Source organism: Triturus cristatus, chromosome 8 (genome assembly GCF_964204655.1).
Source record: "Triturus cristatus chromosome 8, aTriCri1.1, whole genome shotgun sequence".
NCBI classification, from domain to species: Eukaryota; Metazoa; Chordata; class Amphibia; order Caudata; family Salamandridae; genus Triturus; species Triturus cristatus.
In genome coordinates, this window is record NC_140591.1 from 601380733 (window position 1) to 601397269 (window position 16537).

At 53.3% G+C, this 16537-nt stretch overlaps 1 protein-coding gene across 15 annotated transcripts in view; it reads right to left on the minus strand.

The window, feature by feature from the left end:
* The window catches only part of MYCBP2 (MYC binding protein 2), a 1771217-nt gene that overhangs the window by 171534 nt on the left and 1583146 nt on the right, over window positions 1-16537 (minus strand). The gene's annotated exons all lie outside the window — the stretch shown is intronic.

Sequence of the window (16537 nt, forward strand, 5' to 3'; positions counted from 1 at the left end):
GACAGCAAACTGACCGAGCCCCGGAAGCTCGCCGCCGAAGCCGACCGATGGGTCAACACCCGGGTCCCCCGGAACACCGTGGGGGACTGCCAACGGAGTACCACGGGACCTCCTCGCCAGCGGGGCGGAGGAGGAGGGTCCCACCGCAGTCGAGAATTCCCGGCCGGGCCGCCCCGAAGCCCGCCACGAGGCCAAGCCGCCCACCACACGTCCCCGACCCTGGTCCGTAGGGGGACCCCCATCGCCAGGCCTGGACCCCGACCAACAGTGACCTGCTTCGGCTGCCAACAGACAGGCCACTATGCGAGCGACCCGGCCTGCCCCGTGAACCGACGAAACGGGACCGCTGGGCCCCCTCCCCGACAAATAGCCGCCGCAGCCCTGGGGGAAGGAGAAGAAGAGGAGGAAAACCGCGACGTCGGGTCCCCCGAGTGGGAACCGGCTGCCATGTCACTCGTATGCCTGGGCACCCGAGAAATGGTGCCCCGAGCCCCCATCCCGAGCAACACCCAGAAGTACCAGCAGTGGGTCACCATCAATGGGCAACAGGCCGAAGCCCTCCGTGACACTGGGGCCAGTGTGACCGCTGTCCGCTGCCACCTGGGGACCCCCGAACAGATCCTGCTGATGTCCTATGCCCTGTCCGGACCGCGGACAACACCGAAAGCATGTGCCGGATGGCCCGGATCCCCTTCGAGTGGGGAGGAGTGTCAGGCACCCTGAAAGTAACTGTCCGCGACGACGCTCCAGTGGACTGCCTTCTGGGGAACGACCTGGAGAGCTCCCCCTGGGCCCAGGTGGAGCGCCGAGAGCATCTGGGGATGCTAGGGCTGCCCGAATGGGCCTGCGCCACCACCCGGTCCATGACCGCCCAACCAGCCGCTGCAGCGGCCCCCGTCGAGCCTGCGGGTCCAGAACTGCCACCCTCCTCCGGCACGGAGGAGCCTGACGATGAGGCCGGGCCATCCGAACTTTCCCCCGACGAGGCCGCCTCCCTCAGCAAGATCCCCGAGCTGGCCCAGTGGCGCCACGACGGGGGCCCCACCCGCGAACAGTTCCAGCAAGAACAGAAGGCCTGCCCGTCCCTCGAGGGGGCCCGACAACAAGCGGCCGCCCAGGCCACGGGGGACCCCACGGGAACCCACTGGATCTATTGGGATAATGACTTGTTATATAGCGAACAGAAAGTCGCCGAACTAGGAGCCGGCCGTGTGTTGGTGGTTCTCCTCCAATTCCGAGAGTTCCTCCTGAACCTGGCGCATGACATGCCCCTCGCCGGACACCTCGGGCGAGACAAGACCTACAGCCACTTGGTGACCCATTTTTATTGGCCCCGAATGCGGAGAGACTTGGACCACCACTGCCGGTCCTGCCAGACCTGCCAAGCCAGCGGGAAGACTGGGGGTCGAGTCAAGGCCCCCCTCCAACCATTTCCAGCCGTCCACACCCCGTTCGAACGGGTAGGGATCGACATCATTGGGCCCCTCGACCCCCGAACCGCCCTGGGCCACCGCTTCATCCTGGTACTGGTCGACCACGCCACCCGATACCCAGAGGCCATCCCCCTCCGAACTGTGACAGCTCCAGTGGTGGGCCGGGCCCTGATGGGCATCTTCTCCAGGGTGGGGTTTCCCCGAGAAGTGGTGAGCGACAGGGGTACGAACTTCATCTCGAAATACATGAGATCCCTCTGGCAACAATGTGGGGTCACCTACAAGTTCACCACCCCTTACCACCCCCAGGGGAACGGACTGGTCGAGCGGTTCAACAGAACCTTGAAAGGAATGATCAAGGGCCTGGAAGAGCCCCTGAGGAAGAGATGGGACGTCCTGCTGCCATGCCTCCTGTTCGCCTATCGAGAGGTTCCACAGAAATCCCTGGGCTTCAGCCCCTTCGAACTGTTGTATGGGCACCCCGTCCGAGGGCCCCTCAGCCTGGTCAAAGAGGGCTGGGAGGCGAGCGTCCAAGATGCCCCCCGACGTCTACAGGTACCTCTTGACCCTGCGGAACCAGACTCGGAAGTTCCGGGCCCTGGCAAAAGCCAACCTCGAAGCCAGCCAAGAAGACATGAAACGCTGGTATGACGAAAATGCCTCGACCATCGAGTTCGAGCCGGGCCAGCAAGTCTGGGTCATGTCGCCCGTGGACCCCTGCGCCCTTCAGGACAAATGGACCGGGCCCTTCAAGGTGGTTGAGAAGAAGAGCCCCGTCACCTACTTGGTCGACATGGAGTCCCCAAGGAACCCCCTCCGGGTCCTACACGCCAACCGGCTCAAGCCCCACTTTGCCCGAACCGAACTAAGCCTGCTGCTGGCTACCGACGATGGGGGCGAAAGCGACTCCGAGCCCCTACCTGACCCCCTGGGGTCCTCGGACCAAGACGGCTCCATGGAGGGCGTCAAACTCTCCACCACCCTGACCCCAGAACAGCGCCATGACTGCCGGCAGCTGCTGCAACCCTTCGCTGCCCTCTTCTCTCTCACGCCTGGGGTGACCCCCTGGTGCGTCCACGACGTGGATACCGGGGACAGCCCCCCTGTGCGACACCGCGCCTACAGAGTGCCCAACCGGGTCCGAGCCTGCATACAAACGGAGGTCTCCAAGATGCTCGCCCTCTGAGTCATCGAGCCATCCGACAGCCCGTGGGCCAGCCCTGTGGTCTTGGTGCCGAAGGCCGCCGCCCCCGGCACCCCCCCCCCCCGGAACACCGGATTTTGTGTGGACTACAGGGGCCTAAACGCAGTCACCAAGACCGATGCCCACCCCCTGCCACGGGCAGACGAGCTGATCGACCGCCCGCTACCTAAGCACTTTTGATCTCACCGCTGGGTACTGGCAGATCAGGCTCACCCCCGGCGCCCAGGAACGATCCGCCTTCTCCACCCCCGATGGGCACTACCACTTTCGGGTGATGCCCTTCGGTATGAAGAACGCCCCAGCGACCTTCCAGAGACTGGTGAACAAGGTCCTGGCCGGACTAGAAGCCTTCAGCGCGGCCTACTTAGACGACATTGCAGTCTTCAGCAACCACTGGGCCGCGCACCTAGGACACCTCAGAGAAGTCCTGGCCGCTCACGATTAAGGCCAGCAAGTGCCAGATCGGTCAAGGATCAGTGACCTATCTGGGCCATCAGGTGGGGAGTGGCCAGGTGGCGCCCCTCCAGTTGAAGGTCGATGCCATCCAGGCGTGGGAGCCCCCCGCCACCCAAACAGCTGTCTGGGCCTTCTTAGGCCTCACAGGCTACTACCGGCGATTTATCAAAGACTATGGCAGTATTGTGGGCCCCCTCACGGAGCTCACTTCCAAAAAGCAGCCCAAGACGGTGCACTGGACACCCCGCTGTCAGACCGCTTTTGAAACCCTCAAGGCGGCAATGTGCGCTGCCCCTGTACTACAGGCCCCTGACTACGGCAAGGAATTTGTGGTTCAGACAGATGCCTCGGAGTACGGGGTTGGGTCCTCTCCCAGATGGACACCGAGGGCCTCGACAGACCTGTGGCCTTCATCAGCCGCCGACTGCTGCCCCGAGAACAGAGGTGGAGCACCATCGAGCGGGAGGCCTTCGCCGTGGTATGGGCTCTCAAAAAGCTCCGGCCCTACCTTTTCGGCACCCACTTCCGAGTCCAGACTGACCACCGGCCCCTGCGGTGGCTAATGCAGATGCGGGGCGAGAACCCCAAATTGTTGCGATGGTCCATCTCGCTGCAAGGGATGGACTTCACCATAGAGCACCGGCCCGGCAACGACCACGCCAATGCCGACGGCCTATCCAGATTCTTCCGCCTCGGCGAGGAGAACCCCCAAGGAGATGGGTGACTCTCCCTGCCTTCAGCTGGGGGGGGGGGACGCTTGTTGGAGCCGGCCTCGTGGCATGGTCCTGTTCCCCCTCGCCAAGCCGCACGAGGTCCCCTGCACCTCGGGGCTCCTCCATTTTGGATTGTACGTGACTGCGCACCAGCCTACGTGACCCCGCTCAACCCGGCCTCAGCCCCAGCAAGCCCCGACATCAAGGCACCAACAACTGGCCAGGGGGTACCACGTGAACACTTCCCCACTCCCGGCGGAGGGCAGTATCGATGGGACCCCCAACCGTCCTCCCACACCTAGGTGCGATCGCCCCACAGCTCTCCTGGGCCTGGCGCCTCTCCTGCTGAGCATCTGGCCGCTCCCGACCCGGCCTCTCCGCCCCCCCGGGCGCAAGGGTCCGGACATCAAAGGGCTCCAGACCTATATCTGGGGCGACCCTGCAACAGGACGGCAGTTGTATCCCGGAGTCAAGAGCCCTGCTGATCGGATCGCGGCTGACCCTACGGAGAAAGACTCATCCTGGAACCACGCTCTGAGCCCTGCTGACTACGTCGCGGCTCCACCGTGCTTAAAGACCTTCACGAACCTTTGGGGCCCTGCTGACGCTGTCGCGGCCCGACCTTGTTGAACTTGCCATCCGAGCCCGGCTGACCTCGTTGCGGCTCGACCGAAGCGGACCTACCACCGGAGCCCTGCTGACTGTGTCGCGGCTCGACCCAAGCGGAACTACCACCCGAGCCCTGCAGACACCGTCGCGGCTCTTCACGTCCGAGCTGCTTTGAGACCAGCACCTGCCGCTCCGATCCCCGGAGCCACCTTCGGCATAACGCAAGGTCTGGCGCAGAGCTTCCCCGTACCAGGCTGGTACTAAGACTGTCCCGCTACCCTGTCCCTACAAAGACATTGAGACTCTTTCTGGATCTCCCGATCCCCCTGTAAATATTTCGAATGTGCTACTATTGATGAAGTACCTAGATAAGCAACTGATACGGAGTCCTGTGTGGTGGTGTTACTGGGCCTAGTACGATCATAGGAGAAAGACCTCTCCTAGGAGGCTTCTCAGCGGCGCTCGGCTATAACTTTGCGGTAGGAAGGTGCCCGGAGTGAGCCCCCTGACTCCCCGGTGGTCCTCCCTCCAACAGAGTGTCAGTGAGAGAGTGTCAGTGAGAGAGTGTCAGTGAGAGAGTGTCAGTGAGAGAGTGTCAGTGAGAGAGTGTCAGTGAGAGAGTGTCAGTGAGAGAGTGTCAGTGAGAGTGAGTGAGTCAGTGAGAGTGAGTGAGTCAGTGAGAGTGAGTGAGTCAGTGAGAGTGAGTGAGTCAGTGAGAGTGAGTGAGTCAGTGAGAGTGAGTGAGTCAGTGAGAGTGAGTCAGTGAGAGTGAGTGAGTCAGTGAGAGTGAGTGAGTCAGTGAGAGTGAGTGAGTCAGTGAGAGTGAGTGAGTCAGTCGGTGAGAGTGAGTCAGTCGGTGAGAGTGAGTCAGTCGGTGAGAGTGAGTCAGTGAGTCTCAGTGACAGTGAGTCAGTCAGTCAGTGAGTGAGAGAGAGAGTCAGTCAGTGTGAGTGAGTGAGAGAGAGTGTCAGTGAGTGTGATAGTGTCAGTGAGAGTGTCAGTGAGAGTGTGATAGTCAGTGAGAGTGAGTCAGCCATTAATGCAAGGCATTTGCAGTTAGGGTGAGTACTCTAAAGCTCAACTTTCATTGTGACAATGGTTCGAATATAAAACCCGTACACGTTTGCAGAGTTTATCAATTTGTGGCTATTACTAATGCTCTGAGGATAGTACATTATTATATGCAAATAAATACATGCAGAACAAATAAAATCAACAATTATACTGAAGACTTGAATCCGCACGTTCTCAAAACCTGTAATTTCCCATCTTTCAAAAGAGCACAAGCAACAGCTGTTTTAAAGCACTCATGTTTGTGCTCGTGATTGCTACTTCGTATTAATAGATTTCTTTTTAAAGTAATTCAATTAATATAGAGATACAGCACATCGGGTAATGATTACAACGCACCTGAGAAAACACGTTAAACTCTTACCTGATCAAGCCCGGGATGCATGCTCCTGCAAGGTGGATGCCGCCACATGCACGAGTGCAGTGCTTGAAAAAGTGAAGAACTACGGCTAAAGGCCCTCCTAAGCAGCACATGCGCGCTGCGTAGGCGAGACCGAAAAAGGAGAATGTGGAGAAGAATACATGCACAGCAATGCTACCTAAAGAAGCAACTGTGCCAGAATGGGAGTAAGAACACACCCAGAAAAACAGCTGGTGGGGAGCCCATCACCAGTGCTACGAATGTGAGTAAGAACCCACACCTCAAGAAACCGCTGGGGAGGAACATAGATCCGGTGGCAGAAAGTCATAGACAAGAGCCACTCCTTGAAGAAATAAAATATGCACAGGGCAGGAACGGATAAACCGGATCCCCTGTCCTGCAAGAAGCAAGGGACCGGAGACCCTGCTAGGGAAGTGGGGTAGGAGGCAACACACAGCCGAGACCGAGCCGGCAGGAACTCCCCTTGCCGTAGGCAAGAACCCAGACAGTGCTTGAGTCACAAGAAAAGACGAAGAGCACAACCTGTATGCACCAATACGGCAAGTATTCACAGAATACAGAAGAGGCTGTTCCGGAACGGAACAGAGGAACCTGCCCCCCAGGGGCGAATGTCCACCTGTACACAGGCGAGACGGGCACAGCGATGCTGCAAGAACACGCCAGGAAAGAACAGGCGTGACAAAACCCCAACGAAACAGCAGGGATAGTCACCCCTATGGAGGCGGGGATGTCTTACGGACCAACCGTAGACAACCAATGGAAACCCCCGGAGAGAAACCAACCCCATGGATCTCACCAGAGGAGACATCCTACAACAGTATGAATTAGCGGCAAGAGTTCCTGGGTAAGGAAGAGTAGCAACATAGCCAACAAATACCCCACATAGGGTAAGGCACAACCCTACAAAAGAAGGGTCCCTCTTGAGACAAGGTCGTAGGCAGAGGCTCAAAAGGAAGGTAAACACAGCTTAACCAGCTGTACCAGAATAAGGAAATAACACGGCTGAACGGCCACACAACCCAGAACATCTGTAACCCACAACAGGTAACAGAAAAAAAAGTGGCGGCACCGTCACAAAACGAAAAATCTTCCACGAGGATTAAAATCTGGGAAGACAAACAGACAGGAGGCGCCTGACCGCCGAATCAGCATGGGCGTCAAAAAGAGTGACCCCATCAAATGGTAGATCTCTTAGCCGCTCCTGAACATGCTCTGGGAAAACGCAATTGCGCAACCATGCATGGCGGCGCATGACAACCGACCAGGCCATAGGACGACCCACAGAGTCAGTGGTGTCCATGGCAGAACGAATCGAAAATTGCGCCCGATCATGGCCATCACAGATTAGGCGGGCCAGATCGGCACGAGAGCTCTCCGGCAAGGAGGGGACGAGCTGCTCGACAGAGTCCCACAGGGCAAATGTTGCCCAAGCAAACCAATACAACGTGCTTAGGGACCGGAGTCCTGAGCTGGCGGATGCAAACACATCGCGGCCACATGACTCCAACCACCGAGACTCCCAAGTGGGAGGATGCAACGGAACAGGAGTGGTAGAATGATCTGCCTGAAGCAAAAATCCTCCAGCCCTAGGATGGAAGGTCAAATAGGCGGTGTCATCAGGAGCCGAGGGATGGCGATGTGCCACAGCACGATCCACAGGGTCCCCCGAAGAGGGCCTCGCCCACGTCCCGAGAAGGATGTCAAATAATGATCCTACAAATGGCAACAATGGCTCCATGTCCCCCACGCCTTGGTGGAGAAGATCCAGCAAAGACTCCGAAGGTCTAGAGACTGAGGGCGGCTGCATACCCAAAAGGCCTGCAGCCCTGCAAACAGCCCTGAAAAACGTCCAACTAGCCTCCGTGGCCCCGCGAGGTGGTGACAGCAAGTCATCAGTAGGTAACGGACGCAAGCTAATCCGGCCACCTAACAGAGGCTTCGCAAAAGGATGAGCAGGCCAATGTCCCATTGGCACACGCTCCGGAGTGCGTTGAAATGACTCGGGCGGTGGGGATTCCACTGGGACCACATACTCCACCAATAAAGCCGGAGATGGTACCGGCGTCGAAGCGACGTCAAGCCGGTGTCGGCGATCTCCCAAAATGCCTCGACTGGCTGAGTTGAGCCTGCGTCGACGACCTCCGAAAAGGCCTCAAATGGCCAGAGTCAGACCGGCGTAGACTCGACATTCCCCAAGGTTGGAGTTCCAGCACTGCAGAGAGCAATGTCTATGTCCCCAAATCAACACTAGATCCTCCACCTGAGAAAACTGGGCTGCACGGCACTACTGTAAGGGACGCATGTGTAACCTGCATGAGGAACTAATGCAAAGCAGGACGCCATCATGCCTAAGAAAGGAATTACTGTCCTAACTGTTACCTGATGATCTGGCTATTTGATTTTGGAAAGCATTGACCCTGGCAATGCTTGGGTAAGGCTTCGCCACCCTTGTGTCTATAGTAGCCCTGAGGAAGAGTTGCACCTGATGGGGCTGAAGGTGGGATTTGTCTGTGTTTATCATGAAGCCTGACTTGTGAAGAAGGTCTATGGTTGTCTGCGTGTTCGCCAGATGCTGCTGTGTGGTGCGCTTGATCAGCCAGTCGTCAAGGTAAGGGAACACTTGAATTCCATTCTGTCTGAGGTGAGCGGCTACTATGGCAAGACACTCGGTGAAGACTCTGGGGGCTGTTGTCACCCTGAAGGACAGCACCTTGAATGGATAATGTTGTCCACTCACCACAAACTGCAGGAATATTCGATGGGTGGGGTGGATGGAACTATGAATATAGGCATTCTTCAAATCGAGGGTAGCCTTTAAGCCATCTAGCTGCAACAGAGAGATGACATCATGATGTGTAAGCATGTGGAAATGTTCTGACAGAACATACCTGTTGAGAGACCAGAGGTCTAGATTAGGGCAGAGAGTGCTATCTTTCTTGGGAATGAGAAAATATAGGGACTACACCCCTTTGCCATGATATAGTGCGGCACTGGCTCTATGGCCCTTTGACAAGTAGTGAATGTATCTCCTCTTTTAGCAGACGCTGGTGTTCTGTGGACAACTTGTGTGTGCGTGGGAGTATGTTGAGTGGTGTTTGGGTAAGTTCTAAGCAATACCCTTCCAATAAGATGTCTAGAACCATCTGTCAAAAGTAATTGCCTCCCAGTAAGGCTGAAACCCCTGCAACCCGCCCCTGACAGGTGTTGGGTGGTCAGGGGAAGGTAGAGAGTGTCACTGTTTTGAAGCAGAGGCTCCTTTGAGAACGGCCCCTTTGCCTCTATCTTTGACTTTGTTCTTTCTGTACCCTTCCCTGTAGTAGCCCCGTGAAGGGGTCTGCCGAATGTGGTGGAAGTCTCAGACATGGTCATTGTAGGAGAGTAGGATCTGCACTTATGTTGCCCCCACTTTTTTTCTGATGTTTACACTGGTTTCTGGCTGGGTCCCTGCTAATCAGGGCCCCAGCCTCTCTGTTCTCTCTAAACAACTTGGAGTGCATATTAGATGCACTAGTGATTGGATACTGTGGTACCTTATGAGCCCCTAGTATATGGTACCTTAGGTACCAAGGGCATAGGTACTTCACAGGCCTACCAGGGGCTGAAGCATGTATTATGCCATCCCTGGGAAACAGAATAAATCTGACACCACAGGCCTGCTAATGCAGCCTGGGTGAGGTAGTGTTAGCACTCCTCACTGAGGTATAGGTTCCCTATATCTCACCTTACACACACATATAACCCTATCAGTCACCGCTAAGGCAGGCCCTATCAATCCTGAGGGCAGGGTGCTTGGTTTACATGTGAGGGGGTGCCTCTGCCTGAGCAGGGCCCCTCTGCAGCCCTCAGAGTCTATTCTCTGTGGCCGTTTGTGGATGCGGTTAAACCATATACTCTTAAGTGCATTATAACCTAGCGGTAAATGCTAACTTTGGGATGGCTGCATCAAAACATGTCGTGTTTGGTGTCAAACGCCTTAGAATCATACCCCCACACCAGTAACTGGTGTGGGAGTATTATCCCACCCTTCTAGAGGGATAGACATGTACCTACTGTGGAAACACGGTAGAATCCTGAAAGAGCCCTGGCATCACCAAATGGATGCCACCAGCACAGACACTGGGCTGCCCTCCTGCTGCTGACCGAAACTCGCAGTGGAGGAGGCCCAACAATAGGCATCCTGTCACAGGGTGGTGTAACCACCTTCCAGATAGGATTTAGTGTATTGGGGCTGGGTGGGTGCACTCCTAGAGTGCTTTGAAGTCCTGCTCTAGGGGAGCAGTAGGCTCCTCTGTGCATATGCCAGCTCAAACCGGTTCAGGGGCTACCTGCCCCTGCTCTGACGCGAAACTGGACAAAGGGAAGTAGGTGTAGCCACCCACTCCCCTGACTCTCCCAGAGGAGTGGTCATAGAGCTAGTCCCTCCCTTTCTTTAATATAAGATAGGGAACCCTTGCCATTGCAAACTAGATATCCCTGGACGACGCTCTACAAGAAGAATCCTGGACCTTCAATGTTCCACTACCTTTGGAAGACTGAAGAATCTCCCTTGGAGTCAAGGAGTGACTCCCCTGCTTGGCAGGCACCAAAACTTTGAATCAACGGTTGCAAACCTTCCCGCTCCCACCGGAGTCCGAAGTCCCTGTAGTCCCGGAAGTGGATTTCCAGACTTCTCGAAGGCCATTGTGAGTCCCCAGCAAACCTGAGGCGAGTGGACCCCACGAGTGACGAGGAACAGCAATACCCGGGTACCGTGCACTATTGTCGAGTGCAACCCCTTCACGACGTTCTGCGGTCTTGTGCATTGGACCACATGTGGTCCAAGCCTCCAGCAGGATTTCCACTGAAAATCAGAGGCCTACATCGTTATGAGTGACCGTGGGCTCCTGTGAAGTGAATCCTCCTGAGGCATCTTCGCGATCCCTTGCTGGTTGGCTTGTGGGTCCCCTGAAGACTTTTTCATCGAACCAAAGGGCTCCGCTGGTTGCTCCAGGCCTGCCCTGACTTACCCTTGCTGGGTGAGTCCCTCAGACCTTGCTGGTCTGCACCGCTGACTTTCTTCACATTCCACGAGACTTGCTGTTGCCAAGGCTTGTTGGCTCCAATCCGGTTGCCGACACCTCAGTAAGCTGCAGACTTCGTGGGACACTCCGAATCCAGCTCCTGGTCATCGTCGATGCCCCCTGAACCTCGTGGCTGAAGAGTCAATACACCTGTGATCACCTGAAAACACCAGACTTCTGTGGGCATCCAGCTTCCTGGCCCCGGGTTACTGGCAAGTGACTTTGAACACTGTCTCCACTGCTTTCAGGTCTTCTTGCTTCAGAATCCAGCCTTGGATTCCACCGGACACTTCTCCTGTCTTCACAAGCAGCAAGTCTTCTTTGGCTCCCATTGAAAACAACGCCGCAACCCAACACCAAAAGACACCTATGCACCGGCTTCCATGGGTGAGGTAACTCGTGCACTCCGGTGCTCCTGTGTGTGTTGGCCTTCGAACTACTTACCCTGTAAGTGACTTGCTTGTAGACTCTCCCGAAGTATCCTAAAACTTTAAAAAGCCAACCGTGACTTGCTCCATTGAAGTCTATTGGAATCCGGGACTGTGTTCTCACACTGCATGCGTCTCCCGTAGGTCCTTTACTTACCTGCCTTGGGTGGAATAGTGAGGCCCCAGCGCTTCTAAAGACCATAGGCCTTCTCCCTTCTCAAGTCGTTCTTCTTATACCTCTTTTTTAGTATATGGTCTGGTACGCCCCTAGGGCCCCAGCCATGTAAGTGCTTAATTTGTTGTGAAACATTGATTTGTGCATATGTTCCTGACTTCTAATCTCATAAAGAGATTAGTAGAGTGTGTCTAGAAATAAATACATATATATTTTATAGATATACCTGTGTGGTGTCTTTTCATTGGGTAATTCAAGAGATTAGAAGGTAAAACAAGCTGCTTTACATTCCTCAGAGACTTAGCCTGAAGCCTGCTCTCCACAGCTACCACTAGGATAGCTTTCTTTAAAAGGTTGTCTTAAACCTATATACCATAAGAGTCGAATTGTACTGGTGCAAAGTGGCCACTTTAACTAGCAACCAGCATATGCCAGGCCAACTTCTCACAGCCATTGCTTTGGTTGTGCTGCGGTACTGTGGGCATTGAAAGGAGATCTGGGAAGTGAGAGTCTGCAGGGCATACATGGCCTTATCTTTTTCAGTGTCCTCCTTGATTTTTTCGAGAGTCTCATCGACATGAGGACCATAAAGATGCTTGCCATGAAAGGGTACATTAAGAACGTGTTGTTGTACCTCTGGTCTAAAGCCGGAGACATGTTGCCATGCATGGCGGTGGAGAAGAAAACTAGAATTAATGCCGCGAGCAGCCGTGTCCGTGGCATCCAGAGTGCACCGAATGTGGGTGTTTTGGAAATACTCTCCTCTTCGTTTACCAACTGCTACCCCGCTTGCGGTATTGCTCTGGGAGATGTTGGATAAGATCATCCATCTGCTCCCAGTGGGCGTGATCATACCGGGTGAGTATGCCTGTCGAGTTGGTAATGTGCCACTGCATGGCAGATTGTGCTGCAACATGTTTGCCTGCATCTATTTTCTTACTCTACCGGCCTGGAGGGGGGGGGGGGGGGATCCCCTGAGTCCTGGGAATTCGCTCCGTTCCTAGCCCTATGTATCATCAGGAAATTGGTAATGAAGTATGGGGGGGGGGGGGTCTGATGGAGAAGCCTTAAACGTTTTGTCAACTCTGGTGTGTGATGACTAACTTTTACAGGCTCTTTGGAGATGTCCCCAGCAAGCTTGAGCATGCTTTTCAACATGGGCAAATACTGGAGGGACCTCTGTTTAGTGGATTTAGTGGAGAAGGTTTCTAGCAGGAAATCATCTTCCTCAGGCTGAACGTATAGCTCAACATTATGGATGGTCTTGGACTGGTGGGGGTCCTTTAGCTTCAACGTCAGAGTGGAAGGTAGCCTCCTCCGACGAGAACGATTCTTTAGTCTCGGAGCTAGATGTGCCAAGCTGCTGCAGAGCTTCCTCCTCGCCTTCTCAGAAAGTACCGGGAATATCCTTTCCCTGGCGCTGCGCCATTCTGCCAAGGCAGTACAACACACCCAACTGTTACAGAGCGTAAGACACACCGCTCAGGATTTCACTCGGTGATCAGGGGACATGCGCAGGTTACAAATTTCATGCAAGTCGGTACCGGGATATTTGGCATGGCAAGATGGACAGAACCAAAAAGGAGAAAATTCTCGACTGTTTGAGGGTAATTGAGTCAAATGGACAAAGCCCTGCTGTAGGAGTCGGTTGGCCACGAAGACAGAACAGTGTTGAAGTAACACCAGACGGCAGACCGACAAAAAGTGGGATTGGTTAGACCGACGAGTGACAGTGTAGAAGGCCTGACAGGAACACTTAGTGGCATCACACAGAAGCTCCCATAGACATGTCTGAACCCGAAGCCAGAGAAAAACAAGCATTGGCATAGCCAATAGGTCTCGCCTTTGGGACCTTAGAAGTGTTTAGCCATGCAACAGTTGCATAACTAAACACTGATAAGGTCCCAAAAGCGAGACCTATTGGCTATGCCAATGCTTGTTTTAACTGCTGCAATCTATTGAAGCCTCACGGAGAAAGTGATCGCGATCAAACTTCAAAGCGGCCGAGCGGCCGCAAAAGTGAAAGTAATCGCGGAAAAGCGCGCGCGCGCTCGCGCACATGCACTGTAGCTCTAGGCTGGCCTGGTAGCACTTTTTGGAGCCCTCTCAATAAGTCTCGCCAGACCAGCGCATGCGCTGGGTCAAGCGAGACCTAACAATCTGATTATGGAGCCGATGCCCTTGCGCATTGCCTACAATAGGTTGAGTCATCACACCTCGTGACTCGAAAAGGCTTCTTTGAACAAAAACAAGATGCATGCATCTGAGCTCATCACTAGATGGCAGGAGTATGCATTACTCATAAATTGGAAAGGCACAGTACTAGGATGCCTGGATGAATTTCGGTTTTCTAAAATCCAATAAACATGAGGCCACAAAATAGACCCCACATAGGAATATATAAAATATATATAGTATAGTGTACATATCACAGACATAAACACACTGCACAGATTAGCCAGCTACTGAGATAGTACTCGGTATATTGACCAAACAAGAATCAGAACTACATACATAGTAACATCAGGGCATAAAATGCGACAGTTGGGTTATAGCAGACAACATATGAATCACCATGTACTGTGAGTACCGTGCATACCATTCAGGTCCTGAAATGGTACTCATTATCCTGACTTAACAAGAGTCTAAACAATATACTTTAGACATCAGGACTGGAAATGCAGCGGCTTAGTTGGAGCAAAACATATGAATGACTAAAGTATCACCATACTTCATAAGTCATCGTAATAGCACCAAAAACCTCCACCAGGGTAAGCCCCTTTTAGTGAGGTTACAGTAGGTTCCTGGCATCCTAAGGTTCTGCATCAAATCTGTCCTGCCCCGGATGTGACCCTGCCCCCCCCCCCCCCCCCAGCCCCCCATGATGTGTGCAAGCCCGACAACGGCAATACCAATAAATGCAATGTCAACGTATGGCATAACCTATGCCTGCACGACCATGCCCGTGCCTGTCATAACATACACCCACATAGTAGCACCAACAATAACGATATCAATGTATGTCATAATCTATGCTCAAATAACGATAAGTTTGCCAGTAATAACAATTCTGATATACGTTATACCAGTAAGAGCAATGTCAATGTATGTTATGACAACCATAGGCACAATGCTAAGTATGTCGATAACATTTTTTATCTGTGACTGCCATTTCAGGAGTTCCAATGAACTTATATCATTGATGTCAGTTTCACCCAAGGTGACCTCCTCATCAACACAGAGTCAGAGATACATGGTTAGACAAGTCTACGACCCAAGCCTATTAAATACCAGGTCACAGGTGGGGTCTCTCTTAACCAGATAGATAGTTGCACCACAAACAGGTAAGAGGAAATTGGCACCAATAAAACATGTTTGGCCAAGGGCTCGCATTCCCCAAAATAACACAGAGCTAGATACCGCATGTAGATAGAAACACTCCACCAATAAGGACACGACGTGCACACCACATGTAGCGATCACATGCTCTTCATGTCAGACATCTGGACATTTACACACTGGCCCACACTAGCTCTCCCCGCGGTCAAGAGCTTTCTGTCACGCCATATGGTCTTGCCCATTGGTACAACCTTTCTGGACAGAAATACGGAGAAAAATGGGAGAGGTGACAAGGGAGGCCCCACAAGGAACTGCGAAAATATGTCTCTTACACATATGGGGAGAAGACCCACCACCCAAATATGCTAAAATATGGTTATCGCTGGGTATCGTAGTTGTCAAACAAAACATAGCATGCTTGTGGAGGGCGACGGAGCCCCAACAGTGGGGAAGCAGGACATGGACTGGTGCATGAGAAATTAAAAATTAAAAATTGATTTATCTGGAGGTTGTCCACGCAAATGGGAGAAAATATGGGCAGGGTGGCGCTTAGACAGAAGTCTTGCCTTGGGTCCCATCCCAACATGCATAGTCCCGGTGCAAGACACTCTCCGAACTGTTGAGCCACGGCTATAAGGTGCTAGTTTGCTATGTTACCCCAAAACCAATCGAATTTTGTTCAATTTATTTGGTAGCGGTATTGTCCCCCCCACTTCATAAAGGGTTATATACAATTGCAAAGCAACATCTACTTCGCTGCTCAATGTTAATCGTTATTGTTTATTGTATGATACTTGTATTTCCTGCTGAAAACACTCATCAGAATTCTTAAAGGAAAAAGAGCTATCTGTGTCAGATTCCGGCATTTGTTGATTTATGACTGAGATGCTTTTTTGGAATGCAGAAATTTTCTTTATTGTACCTCATGAACTGTACAGAACAGTGGCCAAAACTTTGTGCACCAAGAGACTGATCAGACGCACTATGTCAAGGCTCTTCCAGCCGCAGCGTTTACTTAAACCAACTTGCTCCTGTTTTGCCAAACGCCTGTTGTCTTTCCATTTACTTAAGGTGAACTCATATCTGACCAACAATCATTAAATGGAAAATATGTATTGGGTTCTGATTGGACATATTTTGGAAGTCTGGGTGGAAGGGAAGGGGGTCTCTGAGGCTGATAAAATTATCAGCTCTGTTTCTGATGTTGATACCTGCATTGATACCAAATCGTTGGATTTGTCCGTGGCGCTGAGCGTACTGCCAGGTGTGGGGAGTCAGCGGAGCCAGGCTTGAAGGAGGGCCTGATCTCGTAGCAAAGCCGAGGGGCAAAATCCGCACTGGGGACAGATCCGGAGGCCCCTTGGATTATTTGGGCCTGAAAGTGCACCAAGAGACCCTGTGGGGTACCAAAAATTGTATCCAAGGCCTGTTTAGCTCTTGTAGCTGTTGTAGCGTAGAAGGCCCAGAGAATTTGGGGTGCATCAGGACCAGCACTGGAATCAGTTCTGACGTAGAAGATTGACTCAGTGGCCTAGAGGTGTCTTGCGACTGAGTAGTGTGAGTGGCAGTACAATGGAGACCCATGCTTCAACTTCTATGTTATTTTGGCTTTTTTTTTTAGGTCTCGCCTGACCCAGCGCATGCGCTGGTCTGGCGAGACTTATTGA